Genomic DNA, 20,842 nt, shown 5'->3' on the forward strand with positions numbered 1-20,842 from the left:
TACTTTTAGTCTGAAAACCTTAATGTAAAACTATGGAAGCTATTGTTTGTGATGCATGCTTACATAAAATTCCATAGGACTGACAGTAGTAGCCATAGAAAGTTTTTAGAGTGAAAGGGTCAGCTGCCCCCAGCCACAAAGTGTTAGGAGGCATAATTGGTGTTAAATAGGATGAACTGATTGTACTTTGCAAGCAGTGATGTTGGTCATTTAAGCAGTTGTGATAGTGATTGAGGGTGCTGGGATTCTATGCAGATGGCGTTTGTATTAGGAACTATAGTAAGGAGCCAGTATAGCTCCTTGCTATAGTTTAGCGACGGTGCTGAATGCAGTTTAGCACAGAACTATTTAGTAGCCATTTTAGTAATCAGTGAACATATTAAGGAGCTGTTATATCTCACTTTCTTACAGTTTAGCAAAGGCTTTGACACAACATAGAGAATAAAACAATGGGGATGGAATGATAACCTAATGGGGGCTTTACCCTGGGCACCAGCTGACCTTCCTATGATATGCTTGGTGCAAATGTCTAATTTCAAGGCCCTGCTCTATTTAGTTTTTGACCCTGGCGACTCGTGGGTGAAGCATCCTACAGAATATAGAGAGTCCAAGAGTCATTGTAATGTTGATGGACTCAAGAATTATTTTACCTGAAATTTCAGACAAGGCTTGAAAAGAATTACAGATCAGGCAAAAAATCAACTTAGAAAGATTTTCTTGGATAGTATGTGCAATTACAAATTCCCAAGAACTGTAGAGAATACTAATTTTTGACACAAAGTTGTCAAAACAATTTTAAGAAAGTTTGAAAGTATTCCTTGACAGAAGATTATACTTTTCTGTTCAAAATATTGCCATGTGGGTAGTAGAGATGTCATTCCAGAGAAGATGAAAAGAGCTGAAGAATTTCAAGCTTATCAGTGTAGTATTACTACAATGAAAACATTAGCTGGACAAGTTGCCTGGTGGGCATAGGGAGATGAAGAAAAAATGTACAAAGGTTGTTTATCATGTTAGAGGAGGAAGATTATGCCTAGATAAGCATCATCACACGTAGGGGAATTTCCAAGATGATGTTAAAAATTATTACACATTGATTTTCCTGGGCTCTTTATCATGATTCTAATGGGTGCATATTCAAAGTCGAAATATGTGAGATAATAAAATCTCAAGCCACAGTAAATTATACATTTTGCTGTATATTGTCACTTTGTAAATATTATAAATAACCTGACCACGAGACAAAGTTTATGTCTAAAAAAATTGATTTCATTGAGAAAAATGAAATAATTTATTCCACTGCTGCATCAGGGCAGCCATCATTCCTCTCAGCTGTCCAGAATTTTACAGAATGCCTAGATTTTTCACTCATATTTTTGGCCTGTTCCTCATAAAATTTACAGTTTTCTGGCAAATCACTGAGGATTGAAGTCATTAATTAATGAGACACATTTGAGTTTCTGACTTTACATTCTTCAGAAAATACATGCTAACATACATCCTGTTATTCTAGCTACTATCTAAGTTTATAAGGACAATATTTAAAATCTGTCTCTATTTTTAGGCCTTTGTCCCCCCTCATTATTTTAGGTTTTGTACCGATTTCTAGCCCCAAGATATTGAGAGGTATGGCACCCTGCATTGAATGGTTTAAGGGAATGATTCATCTTCACCATCAAACCAGATATGAAAACACTTCCAAATAACTCATTGGACAATCATGAACATGTTCACATTTTCTATTACATTCTACACCATCTGTAAAGTGTTCTAAAGGACAAACTCCTAAAGACATAATATTTCATTTGGACCTATCAAATTTAGTCCTGCTTGACTTGTTAAAAAGAAGCAATATTTGCAGAGATCCACATGATAAATAAGCTGAAAATAACACATTCAAAGAAAAAGATGCAATGCAGGACGAACAGTGCAGTTTAGTATGCATTGGCTAAACTATGACTGCCAAAATACCAGTGTAATATGGATCACACAATAGAGACAGTTTCCTTGGATAGGTTTATGTTTTATACAATTAAAAAAAAAATAATAATAATAATAAAAATGCCCTACTCTTTCAACTTAGACAATATGGTAAATTATTGCTCAGAAGAACTGCTGCTTACATACAGTTCATCTTAAAGATTCTCAAAAAAAAAAAAAAAAAACACTCTGTGTAAGTCTACAGTCTTGGCACTGTAGTTAAGGTTTTTTGAACTTGTAGTTCATCCATATCATGGTCCCTGGTACACTTTAAGTATCCAGAGATAGGCTCCTGCCATTTTTGAATAGTTCCACAGATAGTTTCTTAGTATACCAGTGCACCTTCTCATCAGTGTAACCCAAGAGTCACCATTCTTCTCATGAAATTCCTCTCTAGGACAGACAAACATATCTGAAGTATGAAAAATTCCCCTTTAACAAGAGTGCTTCCTTGTGACTCTCATTAGATTACTTATATGTTTTCATTGCTTTGATATACTCCATAGAGATACAAGCATGAAGTATTGCCCCATTGCCCCATAATATGCAGTATGTACACATTTGTTAATGAAGGAAGCAGTATCTAAGCTACAGCACACACACACACACACACACACACACACACACACACACACACACACACACACACACACATACACACACACACCACATATGTGCAGACACACAAGCACATATATGCACATACACACACACACACACACACACACACACACACACACACACACACACACACACACACACACACACACACACAAAACCCTCACATTTAGAGACATACTAATTTTGTCAATGAATTTGGGATTTCTTTCCACAAGTTTAAAAGCTTGAAATTAAAAAAAAAAACATGCACAGCTAAGGTGTGAGAATATAACACACTCCTACTAATAACAGAAAGAATGGACTTTTATCTCAAATATCAAAATGTTTTTGTATGTCAATAGTCTAAAAAGCATTTTTCATGATTTAGCCATCGGCTTTTGCTTTCAATTTCTTGTTATTTGTTTCAAACTTTATTTGCTGTATTTCAGTTTCTTTTTAAGTTAAAAGAACTTATGTCAAGATATTGTGGCATGTGATTGTTTGACTTGAAATTAACTCCACCATTAAATCTTTTGTTTTTGGGTCTGTTTTATTGTTTAACAAATGTAACTAGATAATGTTTAATAGAAATGACATGACGCTATGCCTTAAAATCAAATCCCAGACCACACATTTCATGAGGTTCATTTAGCTCAAGTAATATAACCTTGAGCATTACTTAATAAAACAAGCTCTGGTAATGTCAACATGCTAAGGAGAAATTTTAGAAGGATAGTTTGTGTGGCACTCTACAGTTGCTCATTAGGTAGGGAAAGGGTATTGTGGAGAATTTGACAGGCAGAACTTTGATCTTTTTGCATTGTTCAGATATGCACATTAAAGGTTCTATAAATCTTCTTTTAAGTTTCCACAATATTAATATGCCTGCAGCTAACTTCAAGCTGTTAGTCTGTCCTTTTTAAATTCATTTCTGTCATAAGCATTTGAAATCCTTAGAAAGTCTCAATAATCCAATTTGAGACAGGTGACTGACAAAACTAATTAACTGCTAGCTTTGGGAATAAAGCTAGTCTGTCTAACTTGTGAAGAAAGAAGACACAGAGACAGATTCATTCTAAGGAATAGTTACAGCTCTTCTTCAAGATTTTTTTCTGTGAATGCATGATTAGTCTTTTAAAATCTGAACTTAATTTCCTCTTCTGAATCTTCTGCTTAGGGCTAATCTCACACCTCTGTTTAAGAAAGGAAATAAATGCTTAATTTTTCATGCCTTATTTAAGCAATTAGTCTTAGTAGATTTAATTTTTGTGAATTTTAAGCATATGGACATTGTAGTGTATGTCATTTTATATTTACTGAGATCTCTGTTACATTTAATAGGAAAAATGTGTTTTCGTGTAAAAATGCCACCTGAAGACCACTAATGTGGCAAATATTATACCATGTGCATTTGGAATGCCATATGTGGCAGAAACAAAGATATAGAGTAATATAAGAATAATATAGCTTTGTAGAAATTCATAATAATGTATTAAGCCTATTGGAATAATTTCTTTCAAGCTAAAACTCTAATAATGTAACTGTAGATAGTATTTATTGCTTTAAACACATTGGCAGAATAGAGATAGATGCTATAAGTATTAAATAAAAAAGGATGCTTCATTTTTTTGCATTTGGATACTTTGAAATGTAATTGTGTACAGATTCTCTCAAGTTCCAGTTTATACAAGGATATGTACACTCTCACCCTTTTCTTTACAGAAATGAAGAAACAATTAACTAACAGTATATTTCCTTGTGGGTATTCCTTGACTCAATATGTAGAGAATTTGCTTTTCCAAGAACTGTGCATGATTGTAAACAGGATACTATTTTTCTTTTGACTCAGCAAAATTAGGATTTAATATTAACAATACTAATAAACAGAAACTGCAGTTGTGAATGTCACAGGTTCAGTACCTGGACTTTTTATTTCACAGGCAGATAGATAGATGCTGTCTTCATGAATTGCTTCTACCCAAACTGCACCCTACCTTACTACACTGAAACAGCTGCAAGCTTTCCTGGATTTAACAGGTTACTGTCAACAATGGATTTTTAAATATGCAGATGTGGTAAGATCATTGTTAGAATTGTTAAAGAAAGATACTCCCTGAACCTTTACCCTGGCAGAACTATCATAAACAAAGTGTTTGTACAATTGGAAATAGTACCTTTAAATCCTCCTGCACTTGGGTTACCAAGTTATTCTAAGAAATGTTATTCTGTTTTGTAGTGAAATAAAAAAGTAGCATTAGGATTATTAGCACAATGTAGAAATGATGGCTTTAGGCATGTTACTTATTTCAGTACATATCTTGATCCTATAGCTGTGACCCTCCTACACTACTTTAGACCGCTGTCTGCAACAGCATGTATCTATGTGGCAGTTCTGCATTTTGTAGAAGCAGCATGATTGTCTAAATATGAATTGTCTTTACATAATAACCATTCATTATAGATTGCTTGATGTCCATCACTTAACCCCACCTCTTTAAACCTTACATCAAATGAAAGAGGATTCCATGATTTTGCGGTTACTATTAATACTGTGTTTCCTCCTAGATTAGATTTAAAAGGTGTTACTTTGCAGATTCCAGATCCAATTCTTTCCATAGATGGCTCCTATATCTGAAGATATGACGGTGAACTCATAGCAGCCTTGTCCATTTGCACACATGATGACAGTCTATAAACTGGATAATTGAATGAAACTATATCTGCTCATGTAGCTGAATTAATAGCCATAACTGAAGCAGGTAAATCTGGCAAAATCTGTCAGCGACCATATATATATATATATATATATATATTGCTACACTTTGAAAAGAAAGGAGTTATTTAACATCAGCAATGGCAGTTATTAAAATTATGTTTTTGTTAATGAACTGTTGGGTGTTTTATTATTATCAAGAGAAATACCTGTAGTAAAGTGTGCCACACATAACAACAGGTAGTTCTTTTGTAACATTTCTTTTGCAGATATAGCAATAAGACAGACAGCTTTGTTGTATCCCATTCAGGCTATATTTTTGCAAAAATTAAAGGAAGATTACATTTCTTTACAGTAGTTACAGTCTTTTGAAGACTTTGAGAGAAAGAGTTGGATAAGCAATGGCTTTTGTAGCTATCTGGACCTTTTGTGGTGCTATCCACATGGTCAATTAGTAACCCCACTAATTTTCAAAACAAAGTTGTTCCCTTCAGTGAGACTTTATTGAGCTTCCTCAAGAAAAATATATAGATATGCACTCATAATCAACATCTTTTCTAGATGGGTCGAAACATATCCGTGTGACAAGAATAATTTCCACACATAAAGAAGGATCTGCTTACTGAACATATTCCTAGAATTGGTATTCTCTGTAGTATCCGGTCTGACCAAGGTTTTGATTTTACTAGTCAAGTACTACAGCAGTTTTGTAAAGCTTTAAATATCAAGTTATAATTTCATTGTCCCTATAGACTACAGGTTTCTGTGGCAGTACAGAGATCTAATCAGACTATTAAGCCTAAACTAGCTAAAGTGCGTGAAACATCTGATCTTAAGTGAACAGAAGCATTGCCTTTGGTTTTATTTAGTGTTAGAAGTGCAGTTTGTGCCACTAGAAGATTGCACCCTCATGAAATCATCATGGGCAGACTTGTGAGAGTGCTTGCCAACCCCATATAAGAGTTTAGAATGCAAGATATTAATGAGACCATGCGTCTTTAATATACATTCCTGTGTTCTCCTTTGCAGAAATGCCACAGTTTAATTATGCATGCAGCTCAATGACCCACAGAGCAAGAACACCATGACTTGTGGTGTGGGGCCTTCATCTTTCCTAAGATCATTCCCAAAGAACCTCATTTAGCGCAAGATGGAAAGGACCACACTTGTTTTTTTTTCACAACTGGTACTGCCACCTGGTGTGAGAGATTCTTCACCTTGAACCATATGTCACATATCAAAAAGACCTTTCCTTGTGATGTGTTTAACTGAAATACCATTGAGGTCAGACCACATGAACCAGCAGACCCTATCACCTGCAGAACCAGAAAACAAACCAGTGACATCACTGCATCTGGTAGTGATAGCCCATAATGTTTTGCCATCCATACCAAATCCAGAACTACTTGTGACCTATTTGGCATCCAACCAGGTTCCACATTTGCCATCTAGCTAGCATCAGTAACTGAATGCAGTTAAGTTACCCTTGTTGATTGAACAGGAAGTTAAACATTATGACTCTGCAACCTCATGTGGGTCTGATTCACCTTCCAATAATTCTTCTCCTTTGAGTCCAACAACATTTTGTCTTGACTCATTCTGCCTTTTAGACTTACCCAGACAATGTTCCCTTTCAAACTCATCTGAAATTAACATCCTTGGCTGATGACATTTTGGTGATCAATGACATTTGTACAATGAACAGCCCACCCAACATCCCATCCTTGCTTACAATTTCTTTACAATCCTCTCCAGCCACAACATCCTCATCTTTCCTGGGGACCAGTCATTAATATAATTACTGTGCTTTTCATCATCATTTTGGTTCATTTACTTTTGCCACCTGGAACCATAAGTGCATCATCCTCAGTGACCATTGGAACTGTCAATACCAGATCATTTCTTTACAGACATTCCTGCTTTGATAAAAAATAGAGACAGGAGTATGGTTAGAATTGAAACAAGAACACCTGAATGACATCATCAATTTAATACTGTTTCTGCTGTCTTACACACTTTTACAGAGACACTTGATTTTGCCCTCACTTATAAAGTGGGTATACGCATGCCCAACCAAACAGAGTGCTATTCTTTTATTCCCAATAATATTGGTATCATCTGTAGTCACCTAGAAATAATTCAAAAACTTGCTAACTATTCACGTGCCAAAGAAGCTGATAGTTTCCAATGGGCAGGGTTAACCAACCTTTTCTCTGGATGGGGAGGAGGGATTTTAAAGTTTTTCATGCTTATAGCCATTAAAATAATTATGTTAGGTGTACTTCTTTTTTATGCATAAAGCATGAATTTTTAAATTGTTAGAATCCAGAAATGGTACAGATTTGCTTATGAGTAAACTTGAAATTGTATCACTTACCACTATTAATAAAAATCATAGTACAACAGAAGATGAAAATAAAGTGTTACAAGATTTTAGTACTATATATGATAATATATTTTGAATGTATTAATGAAAATTATTTACAGCATTCAGACTACATTTTTGTTCCAGCAAGATGATGGCATGTTGTCCTTGCAAATAAGACTATATTTTTGAAACAACTGTGTAAATATTTTGCATTTCAAGGACAGAAAGAAGCAGCCATGTTGTAAATGTCTGTTAGCAAGTGAAAAAGTATCCAGTCATGTAAAAACCCGTAGTAATTGACCAGTCATAGAAAAACATTACTGGATGAAGCTTTACAGTATCAGATGGGGGAATGTGAAGCTTGAAAAGTATAGAGAATGGAAAGTGTTAGTGCGTGCATTTAATTTCTAATATGCTTTCTAAGCAGAATGATGTCTTGAATGTCATTCAGTGTGTATATGTTGATTTCCTTCCTGTCTAACATTAGTAAATGCTGGCACGGTTAATAACATATTGGAGAAATTATATGATTTGATTTGAGTAGAAAGTTCTATCATGGAATTTGGAACGCATGTCTAATATGGAATGTCATAAACAAGCAGCAGGGAGGTCTTAAAAAAATTAATGCTGTAGAGTTAATTTCTAGTTGGTCAGTGAAAAAGGTATATTGCACTATGGTTCTTAAAGCTTGGGAAGACAAAATCCTAATTTCCTAGTCTGCCACATACGTGTGTTAATCTTCAATAAAGAAGATTGTTGAACTGTCCTATGTAAAACGTTATTTGGTACCTTAACATCTGCACCAGGTCCAGCTAGATTAGGGTATAGTTTTTATAATGAAATGTCAGTTAATGAAAAGGATGTTTTTTTCTGGAAATACTGAATGAATAGATGGATAAAGGTAAGATACTGTGACATTGTTTTTTGACTTGCAAGAAAAATTATAGGTTTTGGGTAATTATTCAAAGATGCTTATGACTAGAAAGTATTTAAACATATTGATATGAACATGGAGTTTTATGGGAATTATAAGGTTGGGAGTGAAAAAGAAAATGAAAAATGGGATAAAATTGTATTCATTGCTATTTGGTGTTTATTGAATAGAAGATATGAAGAATTGCTATATAATAACAGAAAAGATGATGAGGAAGCGATACGTGAAATAAAGAAATGATTATGGTGGAAAGAGTGAGGGGGTGAAATGGGTTTTTGCATGTGTTTAGGAAGATAAACATGTAAAGTTCTTTAATGTAATGTATACAATATATAAAGTGTAGATATAATGAATGTGTAATAATGAAAGACAAATGGAAACATGTTTATATAATAAAGCAACTCCTACTCTTTTCCTGTTTGTGAGCAAGTAGATCCAACAGGAAGGAGTAAGCTAGAGGAGTAGCATGAAAAATGCTGCAGGTTGTAACAAAGCAAGGAACAATCTGTGGAAAAACTGTTGGAGACAGTAGTTATGGATGAGAAGGCATCAACAAATGTACTTGTTGTTGAGGTAGTCGCTGAAGAGAAGAGGGAAGAACCTAGGGTTATAGTACTTGCAGATAGAAGTGTGGAAGACATGGTTTTATTTTGACTGAGAAGTGAAGATAAACCAGAGGACAGTGTATTCAACTGATCCAGGAGAGTGAAGGAGGGACGAACAAGTTCAGAGGTTTTGTGCAGTGGGAGGGTGAAGCACAAACATCAATACACTGGCAAACAAAGGAAGTGAGAGAAGAAGTGCCAATAAAGAGAACAGATGTTGTGGTGGTGTCTGCTATAGGGAGAAGAACCAAGCAGGGTACTAATCATAAAAGAAAGTCTGCAATAATGACTTCTTAAAAAATTAATTTGAATTAACTTGTATGTTATTTGGAGTAAAATAACTGAGCCTTTGGGATTCAATATATCACAGATTTATTCTTTAACTTATTTTTGAAAAGTGCAGTTTTGCAATGTGACTTTTGTTAATGGAGAAATCTGTGTATGTAATCGATTCAAAAAAGCAAGGGCGTCCTTGAAATGAATATATTTTTTGGGCAGTTACTCCACTCTTAAAAAAGAGACTAGACCTGATGACTTTAGAACAAGAGGACACTAAGGAATATTTTCTTTTGATATTTCCATCTGTGTACTCTGAGGACTAATTATATGATGAAAGTAAAATTTGGACTGTGGGGTGAGAAATAATAATAGTATCACACAAAAAAAATGGAAAACGTAAAACATATTCCATGTGTAATTATGTATTATAATATCAGAGGAAGTGTAAAAACTGGGCCTGCCCAAATGTTTATGTGTGTGTGTGTGTGTGTGTGTGTGTGTGTGTGTGTGTGTGTGTGTGTGTGTGTGTGTGTGTGTGTGTGTGCTGTAGAAGTTCATTTCATTAATGATTGCATGAAAAAGCCAAGTAATGTGTAAAAACAGGTAGGTCATAGTGCTAAAAAATGTTGGCAATACTGTAGATATTGCAAATCAAATGAATATTGGTGGTATGACTGTGGTAAGGAAAAATATGAAAAATGAAAATATGGAACAAATGTGCAAGCTTAATTAACTGGTTATGAAGTAATACCTGAACAAACTGAAGAAGATGGTTAGAGAAAGATGTTTCATGTGAACAAAGGAGAAAATGGAAAATAATGGCTAGTTCAAGGGGAAAGATATTAAACAAATCTAAAGAGAATGAAAATATGTATAAAACAATTAGGATAAAAACGCTACTATAAGTAACTGAGACAGAAAAAGAAAAGAAAATGTCTTGAAAGACAAATTGACACAAAAATTAAAGAATACATTTCCTATCCTTTCCCTCATTTTAATAGCGTGAGAAATGAGAGCAGAAAAAATGCTGTGGTACAGTGGTGTAAACAGTTAAAATATGACGCATTATGGTATTAGATACAGGTCTAAGTAACAAAAACAGAAAAAAAAGTTAAAGCAAGTATGCAGGGAGATAATAAGCCTCATGATTTCTGTTCTGGAATGATAACAATGACAAAGGCGAATTACATTGCAATATATGAAGTTGTTACTGTTTTTCCAGGAAGAATAGTGATATTAACATGTTGTATTAAGGGACAAGTAATAAAATGTATGGTAGATTATACATTTACATCAGGTACTAAGGAAACACAACTGTTTCAAGAATTAAAAAAGAAGTATTTGAATGTAAAATGAATAACGTGATTTAGCAAAACTTTGTGACATTAGGAGGAGAAAAAGAAAGCAAAGAAAGAAGTTTAAGTATGTTAAGATTGTGTTTTATAATTTGTCTTAATGTAGAGCAGGGACATAAATATATTGATATGAAGGGAAAGTCAAGGATAGAAATTGATTTTTTTTTTTTTTTTTTGTATTCTCAGAGAGACTGAATGAAGCTAGTACAGGCACTTATCTTTGTGGAATTAATCATGTAGCACTATAGGCTCTTTTTAGATGCAGAATGTTTATTTTATTTATTCATTTTTATTTTACATTTGTTTACCAGAAAATGTCCGACTGGGCCAGGAGCCCATTGTCAGTGGAAACCCATGGATAAAAGCTCCATTATACTGTAATTGTTAAGAGGTAAACACGAGTCAAAATGTAAAGGCTATAGTTTGAAAAGTTAACATAAGATAATGTAAATATATGAGTCAACTGTACAGGCTATAGTTTAAGTAGTTAACATAACAAGAAAAAAAAAACATACACATAAATCAAAATGAAACTGCAGAGGCAGAATAAGATACCCTACTGAGTAAGGAAACTAAAGATGGGTATAAGAGTAAGTATTGTAGGTTAATAGAAGGCAGATAATGGATACTAAAAAGGCTGTACAGTATAGTCATCCAGGATATGTGTAGGAACATAGCCAGTGGTTGGTGAGGTGCTCTTTGAGGAGTAGCTTCGATTTGGAAGTATTTGTGTTGTTTAGAATGTGTTGTTGGATTAAGTTCAGGGTTTTGGATACTTTGTTTCAGAATAGGGAATCTCCAAATGTTTTCTTGGCCTTGGTGTTTTTTAGGAGAAGTTTATCAGATTATCATAGGGTAAAGTGAGCCGAGTTTGATGTGAACCTTTTTGATTGATAGTGCTATCAAATTTAATTTATTGAATTTAAGGCAGCTATCAATTGTGCTCCATAAAAGTTTAATTTGTTCCACAGGTTTGATTTTAGTTTTGTTGGAAGAGTGGATGATGAAGGGGAAACTTTGTCTTTTAGTTTGGTATTTGAGAAGACCATTAGTTTGGTTTTGTTTGGCTTGAATATTAGTTGGTGGTCAGAGACATGATTTTCAATGTCAAAGAGGGGTGGCTGGGGTTTAGCTAGGAGTTCAAGAAGGGTTGTGGCTGAACAAATGAGGGACGTGTCATCTGTGTATTGTACAACTGAGGCTAGTTGAATGGTGGTATTGAGTTTCTTAGTGAATATGATAAAAAGTAGGGTGCCTAGGACTGACCCCTGTTGGAGACTGACTGAAATGGGTAGGAGATGTGAGAGTTTATTTTCCCACTTTATTGCTTGCTGACAGTTGGTTAGGTACCTGTGAAACCATGATAGTGCTAGATGGGTCAAGTTAAAGGATACTAGTTCATAGACTAGTTTTGGTGGGATAATGTGTCAAATGCATCAGACATGTTTTACTGAAAATGCAAAGAAAAAATAGCAGCAACCACCACTGAGAAAATGACTATTTAATCAAGCAACACAGTAAAAACAATAAAAACAGGAAATAAATAAAGTGCTAGCAAAAAACTGTGATGAGTGCTTTCAGGCTGTGCCTTTCATCAGATAAACTGCTCACTTTCAAAAACACTCATTTAAAGGGAATGACAACCAATCCGCGCTCAATATTGAACCCGTCTTTTTTTGAGGGCAGGTTTTAATGGAATGACATCACTGAGTCCTGGATGTCTATGTGCTGTAAGTTCCACAATCCACTTGGCCTCTTCACATTCAGTATCATTCACTACAGCCCCACCTCTAATACCTTTCATCACATTCCAAATAACCATGAATTTAAAATGATGTCCCTCATGGTTAGATATATGTCTGTATAGAGCATTTTGCTCATTCTGTATCCTAATAGCTGATAAATGGCTCAGTATCCTAGTCTTAAGCATGCAGTTCATTTTCCCCTACATAGTACCAACTGCACAATTGACAGGTGGCAAGATAAACCACATTAATGGTCCTGCAATTGGCTCTGGCATTAAAATAATGTGTTCTACCTGCAATACAATGAACAAAATGGGTGTCCTTATTAATGTACCTAAACGCCTTGCAGGACCCACAAGGTCTAGTCCCTTTTCTGACCTCAACCTGTTGATAATCTCTTCTACCCTCATGACTCAGTAAATCCTTTACATTTTTGTTTCTCCTAAAGCCAAAGCTGGGCTCTTCCCCCACAACCTTCCTGATCTTCTCATCAGAAAGCAAAATCTTCCAATTCTGTCTGACTATGTTACAAACCCCATGAATATTGTTACTGTATGTAAACATAAGTCTCACTTTACTGCTACATGTCGGCCTGTTACTAGTTACTAGTTTCCAGTGCCCTCTCTGCATTCTGTTTTAACCATGGGCACTTTTTACCCTTTCTGGAATCTCTCGTAGACTGTGCAATCTGTCGTACCTTTTGTTTACTATAACCCCTTTCTATAAAATTTCCTTCCAACCATGTAACTTCTTCCTCAAAATTATCTTCCTCTGTGCGCAGTCTGGATAATCTCCTTAACTGTCCAGTGATAATATTGTCAAATCTAAATCTGGGGTGCATGCTGTCTTATGTCAACAAGCTGTTCTTCCAGCACTCTTTCCTATATAGGGTCGTCTTAAACCCCACCGCATCTTGAATTACCCTGACATCTAGAAAATCTATCTCTGTCTTAGAAAAACTCATAGAGAACTTAGGGAAGGTAGTAGTCAACTCTAGATATTTTACAAACTCCAATAGTTCATTTTCTTCTACTCTCTATAACAAAAAGATGTCATCCACAAATGCCTGTAAAGGTGTAATTTGTACCTCCATCTATTGTGAACCCCCAGTACATAATGTCTCTCCCAGTAGGACAATACCACATTTGCATATGTATTGGCATAGGGGGTGCCCATCACCGCCCCCTGTGTCTGTCCATAGAAACTGCCCGCGCATGTGAACACATTGTATTCCAGGACTAAAGCCAGAAGATTCATCACCAACTCTGACTTTTTCCCCTCTATCATATTCATTTCAGCCATTAGTCGTGATACTGCATTAATACCATAACCATTGCTTATTACAGTAAATAGGCTCTTGACATCAATGAGAGAAAGTGTAGAAGCTGGTGGGGTAGGGGACCATATTATGGTCACACTTGATGTCAAGAGCCTATATATTGTAATAAGCAATGGTTATGGTATTGATACAGTATCACAACTAATGGTTGAAATGAATAAGATAGAGGGGAACAGTTCAGCATGTTTTCCAGAGGAACAACAATGGTGTTTAATATCTCTGGAAGAGGTATTAAGAGACACAGGACATTTTCTGACTTCATTGAGAGAAAGTGTAGAAGCTGGTGGGGTAGGGGACCATATTATGGTCACACTTGATGTCAAGAGCCTATATATTGTAATAAGCAATGGTTATGGTATTGATACAGTATCACGACTAATGGCTGAAATGAATAAGATAGAGGGGAACAAGTCAGAGTTGATGGTGAATCTTCTGGCTTTAGTCCTGGAATACAATGTGTTCACATGTGCAGGTAGTTTCAATCGACAGACACAGAGGGTGGTGATGGGAACCCCCTGTGCCAGTACATATACAAATTTGGTATTGTCACCAATGGCACAGTGCCTACCTTGCCTAATTAAGTCACTCATAATTCAGCCAAAGTCCCTAGGCATGGGTAAAGTTAACTATCCTTCCATTGATTGGGATACATATACAAGCTCAAAAATGCTTGCATTAAACTAGCTAACAATGATGTGGAGGAGGATTTCTCCTACAGTTAGTTGCACTTGCAGGAGGGACTCATACTGCTTCGCAAGTCTTGAGGTGTACTTTCTTTTTCTGATGTTGGATACACCTCCTTCTTTGGTTGTTTACAGCACATTTTACAGCCTGAACGTGTGGTAGGCATTATAGCCTTTCATGACTGGAGTACTCTCTGTGGCCCTAAAGCATGTTTCTGTGACTGTACAAACATTGACATCTTCCCAAGTAAGAAGTGCAGCCATTGAGAATAGTTTTTGATTTATACTCCTAGCATTAAGCAGCATAACCTTGAGTTTATATTTTGAGGATATTTTTACATCAGGAAGTTTGCTTTTATGACATTGCCTAAAAAAGTCACTATAGGGGAGACAAATACCTTGGCTGGTAACCTATTGGCAAGAGGTGAGATATGAACACCATACCTAGCAAAGCAGAATGGTCTGTGAAACATATCTCCCCTGCCTGACAGCTTCTGAATCCCCCTGGAGTGACATCAGTAGCTAAGCTAATTGTTGAAGTCAATAATTTTTTGTTTGTATAGAGGCATCATCCTGAGTGAAGATAGAATGCTGCTTAGGGCTATGCACATACCTGCCTGGGAGACATAATCTGACAGGTTAGTCATATCTCTCTTCATATACTCCAATGAGGTACATCTCAAGTCATTTACTCCATCATGGAGTATGACAGAGGTGTAACAGTGATTATTGTTGTGATAGTGATAAAGCATTTTTATATAGGTAAAGTACTTATATACTAAACAAAGTACTACATTAGCCTAGAATCCCCTTGAGTACCCATTTCCCTATAGGTCCCTTCTGACTCAGTTACACAGCAAACTTTTTCACTTTTTCTAGCATGTCGAAGGGTCAGTTGCTAGCGTCCTCTCCTGTTCAGCTGGTGAATCTGGGCATCTTGAGGCAATGTTACAATTGCCTCATGTACACAGACAACCCACTCCTTCTCCCACAAAACACAAATACATGTGAGAGATGCAACTATAGAGCCAAACTGGAGGCTGAGCTCTCTCAACTCAGGACTGGCAAGACCAGACAGGAGGAGAAGGAAACCACGCACACCACAAACCCAGTTTCACATACAACTATCACAACTGCAAAACAAACACATAAACACACAAAGATATACTCGGAGGCACTGATCAAAAATCTACCAAAACTACAGAGGCCTCCAAAGCAGACACCCAAGCAACTGCCACCTCAAGACATAAGACATGCAACACATAGTTCTCAAAGTCAGTGTGCTAAACAGTCACAGCTCTTAAGGCCAAACACAATGCCAGACACACTTGTTATAGGTGGCTCCATAGTCAGACACACTGACGTCCCACTCACCAGACTGAACAAGGAAAAGATCACAGTAAGCTGCCTGTCAGGCACTAGAATCCGCCACATAACACAAGCACTCAGGTCACTCCACAGCAAGTACAAGTATGACTCAGTCATTGTCCATGCCGGTGTGAACGACCTGAGACGTACCTCCCTGGACTACATGAAAAGAGACATAGAGGAGCTCTCAGATTATGTAGCCCAGGCTGGTATGACCCTGACCCTGAGCAGTATCCTACCCTCACCAAGAATGATGCCACAATACAGAGACAAAATGATCAGCTTTAATAATTGGCTTAATTACTGGTGTCATTCTAAGGGGATCCAATGTCTGTCTGCCTGGGATGACATGCTTGACAAGCCATGCTGCTTCACAAGGGACGGCTTGCACCTGTCACCTCTGGGCTTCCGGATATTGGCAAAGGCTCTTGCCACCCCCATAGTGCCTTTTTTCGGCAAGGCTCAAATGATAAACCTACCGCCCTAGAAAACAAAAATGGAGAAAAACTAAGGGTAATACTGCTCAATGCCAGAAGTCTAAACCTCAAGATGCACGTCCTCGAAGCCCTCCTCAGTATGGAGAACATCGATGTCTGTGCTGTGACTGAAACCTGGTTCAAGGCTCCTGAGAGCACCCCAGAACTATCAGGTTATACCTCATATCATGCGTTCCGGCCCCAAAATCCGGACTGAACCACAAAAGGAGGGGGAGTATCCATATTCATAAAGGATACCCACACCTTCAGGTTAGTGGCAACGCACGAAGCATCGGAGACCATCCAGGTGCAATTAACCATAGGTAAAACTGCCCTACAGTTTGTAGCATGCTACAGACCACCCTCTCAAACACAGGAAACCCACACAGCCTTCCTGAAGACACTGGAGAGTATGAATGTCTCTCCAAACACCATCATATTGGGTGACTTCAACTACCCAAACATAGACTGGGAACATTACTCAAGCCCCAACACCCTAGCCCAAAGGTTCCTGGAGTTCATAAACTCAAATGCTATGGAACAACTAGTCACCATTCCCACAAGAGGAGAAAATATACTAGACCTGATCATCACAAACATGGGGACAAAATGCTCCACACCGGAAGTATATCCCTCATTGGTGAGATCAGACCATAAATTAATCTCACTGGAGATCCACATCCCGCCCCCAACCCCAGCAAAAAAGACCACAGTGAAGAACTTCTCAAAAGCAAACTTCACACTTCTTAAGACTGGAGTGGTATCCTTCAAGTCCCCCGAGCCAGTGGAAACCACAACCCACGCTGCTGAAACCATTACAAATGCCTTCTACGAGCACCTCCAGGAATGTATGGATCAAGCAATCCCTAATAAAATCAAGACCCTTTCCACCAAAGGCAGACACCCGGCCTGGTGTAAACAAGCTCTACAACAAGAGGAGAAAGCTACTACATGACAGAGCAAAATCCCTAAAAGGGAAGGCATCTCTGATCACTACTAGCAAAAAACTACGATCACTCATAAAATCATCCAAGGCCAACTTTGAGAGAAAAATTGCTAATGACACAAAAGACAATCATAAGGCCTTCTTTAGCTATGTTAGAAACCTGGGTGGAAACTCCCAGATATGCTCAGAATTAGTCCAAAATGATACAAAAATCACTGAACCCACAGACATTGCCAACATACTGGCAGACAGGTTCAGTGCAAATTTCTCCACTCCCTCCCCCCCCCCCCAAAAGGAGAAATATCTATCCCACCAGAGTCCAGCCTCCCAAACATCTCAGATGCCCAGGTGAGAGCTGCTCTCTCTAAAGCAAAAAACACAGCATCAATGGGACCGGACGGTGTCCCCGGCTGTGTGCTACATGAACTCAATGAGGAACTAAACCCACACATAAAGTTGCTGTTTAATCTTAGCCTTACTACAGGATAAGTACCCAAAGAATGGCGTACGGCAACTGTGGTCCCACAGATGAGCCTTGTCTGCAAAGCTATGGAGAGGATCATAATGGAACTCATAAATAAAGACATTGGGGACCTACAGACACTGGATCCTACCCAATTTGGCTTTGTCAAGGGCAGATCCTGCCTCTTGAACTTGGTCGACGTTTTCAAAACAGTCACTAAGGCCATTGATGAGGGTAAGGCAGTTCACACAGCCTACCTTGACCTAGCAAAAGTGTTCGACACAATACCCCACTCGGGCATCATAGAAAAGCTCACCAGCTTAGATATAAACCCATATGTCACAAGATGGGTTGCAAACTGGCTCAAGGACAGAACCCACAGGGTTAGAGTTGCTGGTGCCATGTCAGACTCCAAGCCAGTCACGAGCGGTGTCCCACAGGGCTCAGTCCTGGGCCCCCTCTTGTTCGGCATTTATTTTTCTGAAGTGTAGGCAAACATAAGGGGATTGTGGCTGCCAAAATTTGCAGATGACTGCAAACTGGGCACCATAATTGACACTCCATCAGACACAGATATCCTCCAGAGAGGTCTCATAGAAATGGATAACTGGTGCCAGAGCCATGGCCTTAAGCTAAATGCCAAAAAATGTATAGTCATACCCTTTGGGAAAAACAAGGTAACCCCTAATTACCACATAGGTGGTAATCCATTAAACACGGAAGAAGTTATCAGGGACCTGGGGACCCAAGTTGACAGTAACCTCTCTTTTGACACTCACATTGCCAAAGTGGTTAGGAAGACCTTCTACATTGCCCACCTGATCATGAAGGGATTCACATCCAGATCAGGAGAGGTCATTGTACCCCTGTACTCTTCACTTATCAGACCAATGATTGAGTACAACGCCCCATTCGGAATGTACCTTACCCGACACCTGCAGCAGTTGGAAAGACCCCAAAAGTTCCTCACCAAAAGGATAAAGGGGCTCAAACATATGTCATACGCTGCCCGACTGAAGAAACTCCAGCTCTATTCAGTTGCATACCGTCTGCTCAGAGGTGATCTGTGCCTGACATACAAGGCCATGTCCAACCCGGAATTAATGGACATGCTTCACCTCAAAAAATCCAAATCCACGAGAGCCACGAGATCAAGAGACTTAAACCTCAACACAGATATAAATAGGACGTGCTGGAGGGACAGATTCATCACCCAGAGACTCCCTACACTATGGAACAGAATCCCAGTCCATGTGAGGCAGAGCCCCTCACTGACTCTGTTCAAGAGAAATCTTGACGAGTGGATGGGAGATCATAGGTTTACCCCAGGAATCATCTCTGTGTCACTGCTGGACAGAGGCACAGCAAACTAATGGGTATAGTATTCTCATCCTAAGGGGTGGTGAATGCCACACACACTCTGGCTAGGCTTATAAATGCCCTAGGGCAGATAGCCTAGTATGAACCTATGAACCTATGAATGCATACATGACTTTGCAGATCCTGACACCTGACAGGCAGCTAACCATGAGATTGTCCTTGTACAACCCGGTAAGGGGGGCATCTGATTCACCTATGACCAAGGCATTGCTTTTGAGATGTTTTGCCTTAAGGGCATAATGGGTGTGACACTGATGCATTTCTTTTTTGTGTAGTGTGTTACACTGGGACTGTCATTTGTACAGAATACGTGCATTTGTGAGGTCTCTACTTTTTCGTTAAGCTTCTAATGAGTACATCTACATGTGTGGGGTTTATATGTTGTGCACTTGGTCTGTTGAGGAGGTGAAGTGTGTGTGTGCTGACAACCTGTTAGATATCTGATTCATTGTTACCTGAGAGAGAGAGAGATAGAGAGAGAGAGAGCATTTATTCTAGATTCATTGTATACTTGCATCTCTAATATATTGTATTGGAAAGTTTTATGAGAACATGGTTATCACTATACATGAGACAATAGAAAACTGGCTGTATAAGACACAAAAGTTCCCTTATTAAGCATATTTAAATGGTCATTGTTAGTAGTGCGATTTTGTGAACAACAACAACTGGGTCCGTTTATTAGAGGCATATTGCCACCCCAGAGGCTGTAATAGGCTCTCACTGCAGTTGCAACCTTGACTACTGATTGGACGATTGTACAGTCACCTCTGAGCTGGCACCTATGTGCCTCATGGACAGGGCCATATAATGCTTCTCACAAACCCACTCTGCTAGAAACAACAGTCCAACTATGTTCAATAAGGGCATTTCTGTTTTTACATAGCTAGGCTTTTACACACACTAGTGCTATTAGGCTAGTAGCCGCATATGAACCTGCAAAGGTATGTCCCTATGCAGGTCTCACAACCTCTTGCCCTGCACTCCTGTATAAATCAGACTTGTGCCATGGTGCTTGTGTGAAGTACTGTGTTCTATAGTCTGTGTACTTAGGTATAGTTCTTTTCTCAATACAGTCAACTGGGAGGTGTGTTTGCATGTGTGAGCTGTTGCTTGACATCCACCAGCATGTGGATCACTGATGTTACCGTATTCTTCTCACGAGACACTGGTGATGTCATCAGCTATAAAGTGTTGTCTGACACACTTGAAGTCAGTATTCAGCTGTGATGCTTGCATAAAGTATTTTGTTCTGTAGTCTGTGTATTTAGATAAGAAGGGGTTGTATTCTCACTGCAGTCAACTGTGTGTGTGTGTGTGTGTGTGTGTGTGTGTGTGTGTGTGTGTGTGTGTGTGTGTGTGTGTGTGTAAGCAGTTGCTTGTATTACACTGTTAACTTGTCCCCAACAGGCACTGGTAATGTCATCGGCTGTATTACATTTTGGATATGCAGAATTCCCACCAGGGCAGGTTCAGAGACTGGCCTGGGGTGAGGCAAAAATCACATCATTTTATACAATAAAGTTTACAGTGACATATATTTTAATCTATCTGCATACATCATGGCATGGTGTATAGGCCCTGTATTATGTTGTTAAGAAAGCCCTA

The sequence above is a fragment of the Protopterus annectens genome, chromosome 2.part0 (assembly GCF_019279795.1).
Source record: "Protopterus annectens isolate FY-2018-M chromosome 2.part0, PAN1.0, whole genome shotgun sequence".
Lineage (NCBI taxonomy): Eukaryota > Metazoa > Chordata > Ceratodontiformes > Protopteridae > Protopterus > Protopterus annectens.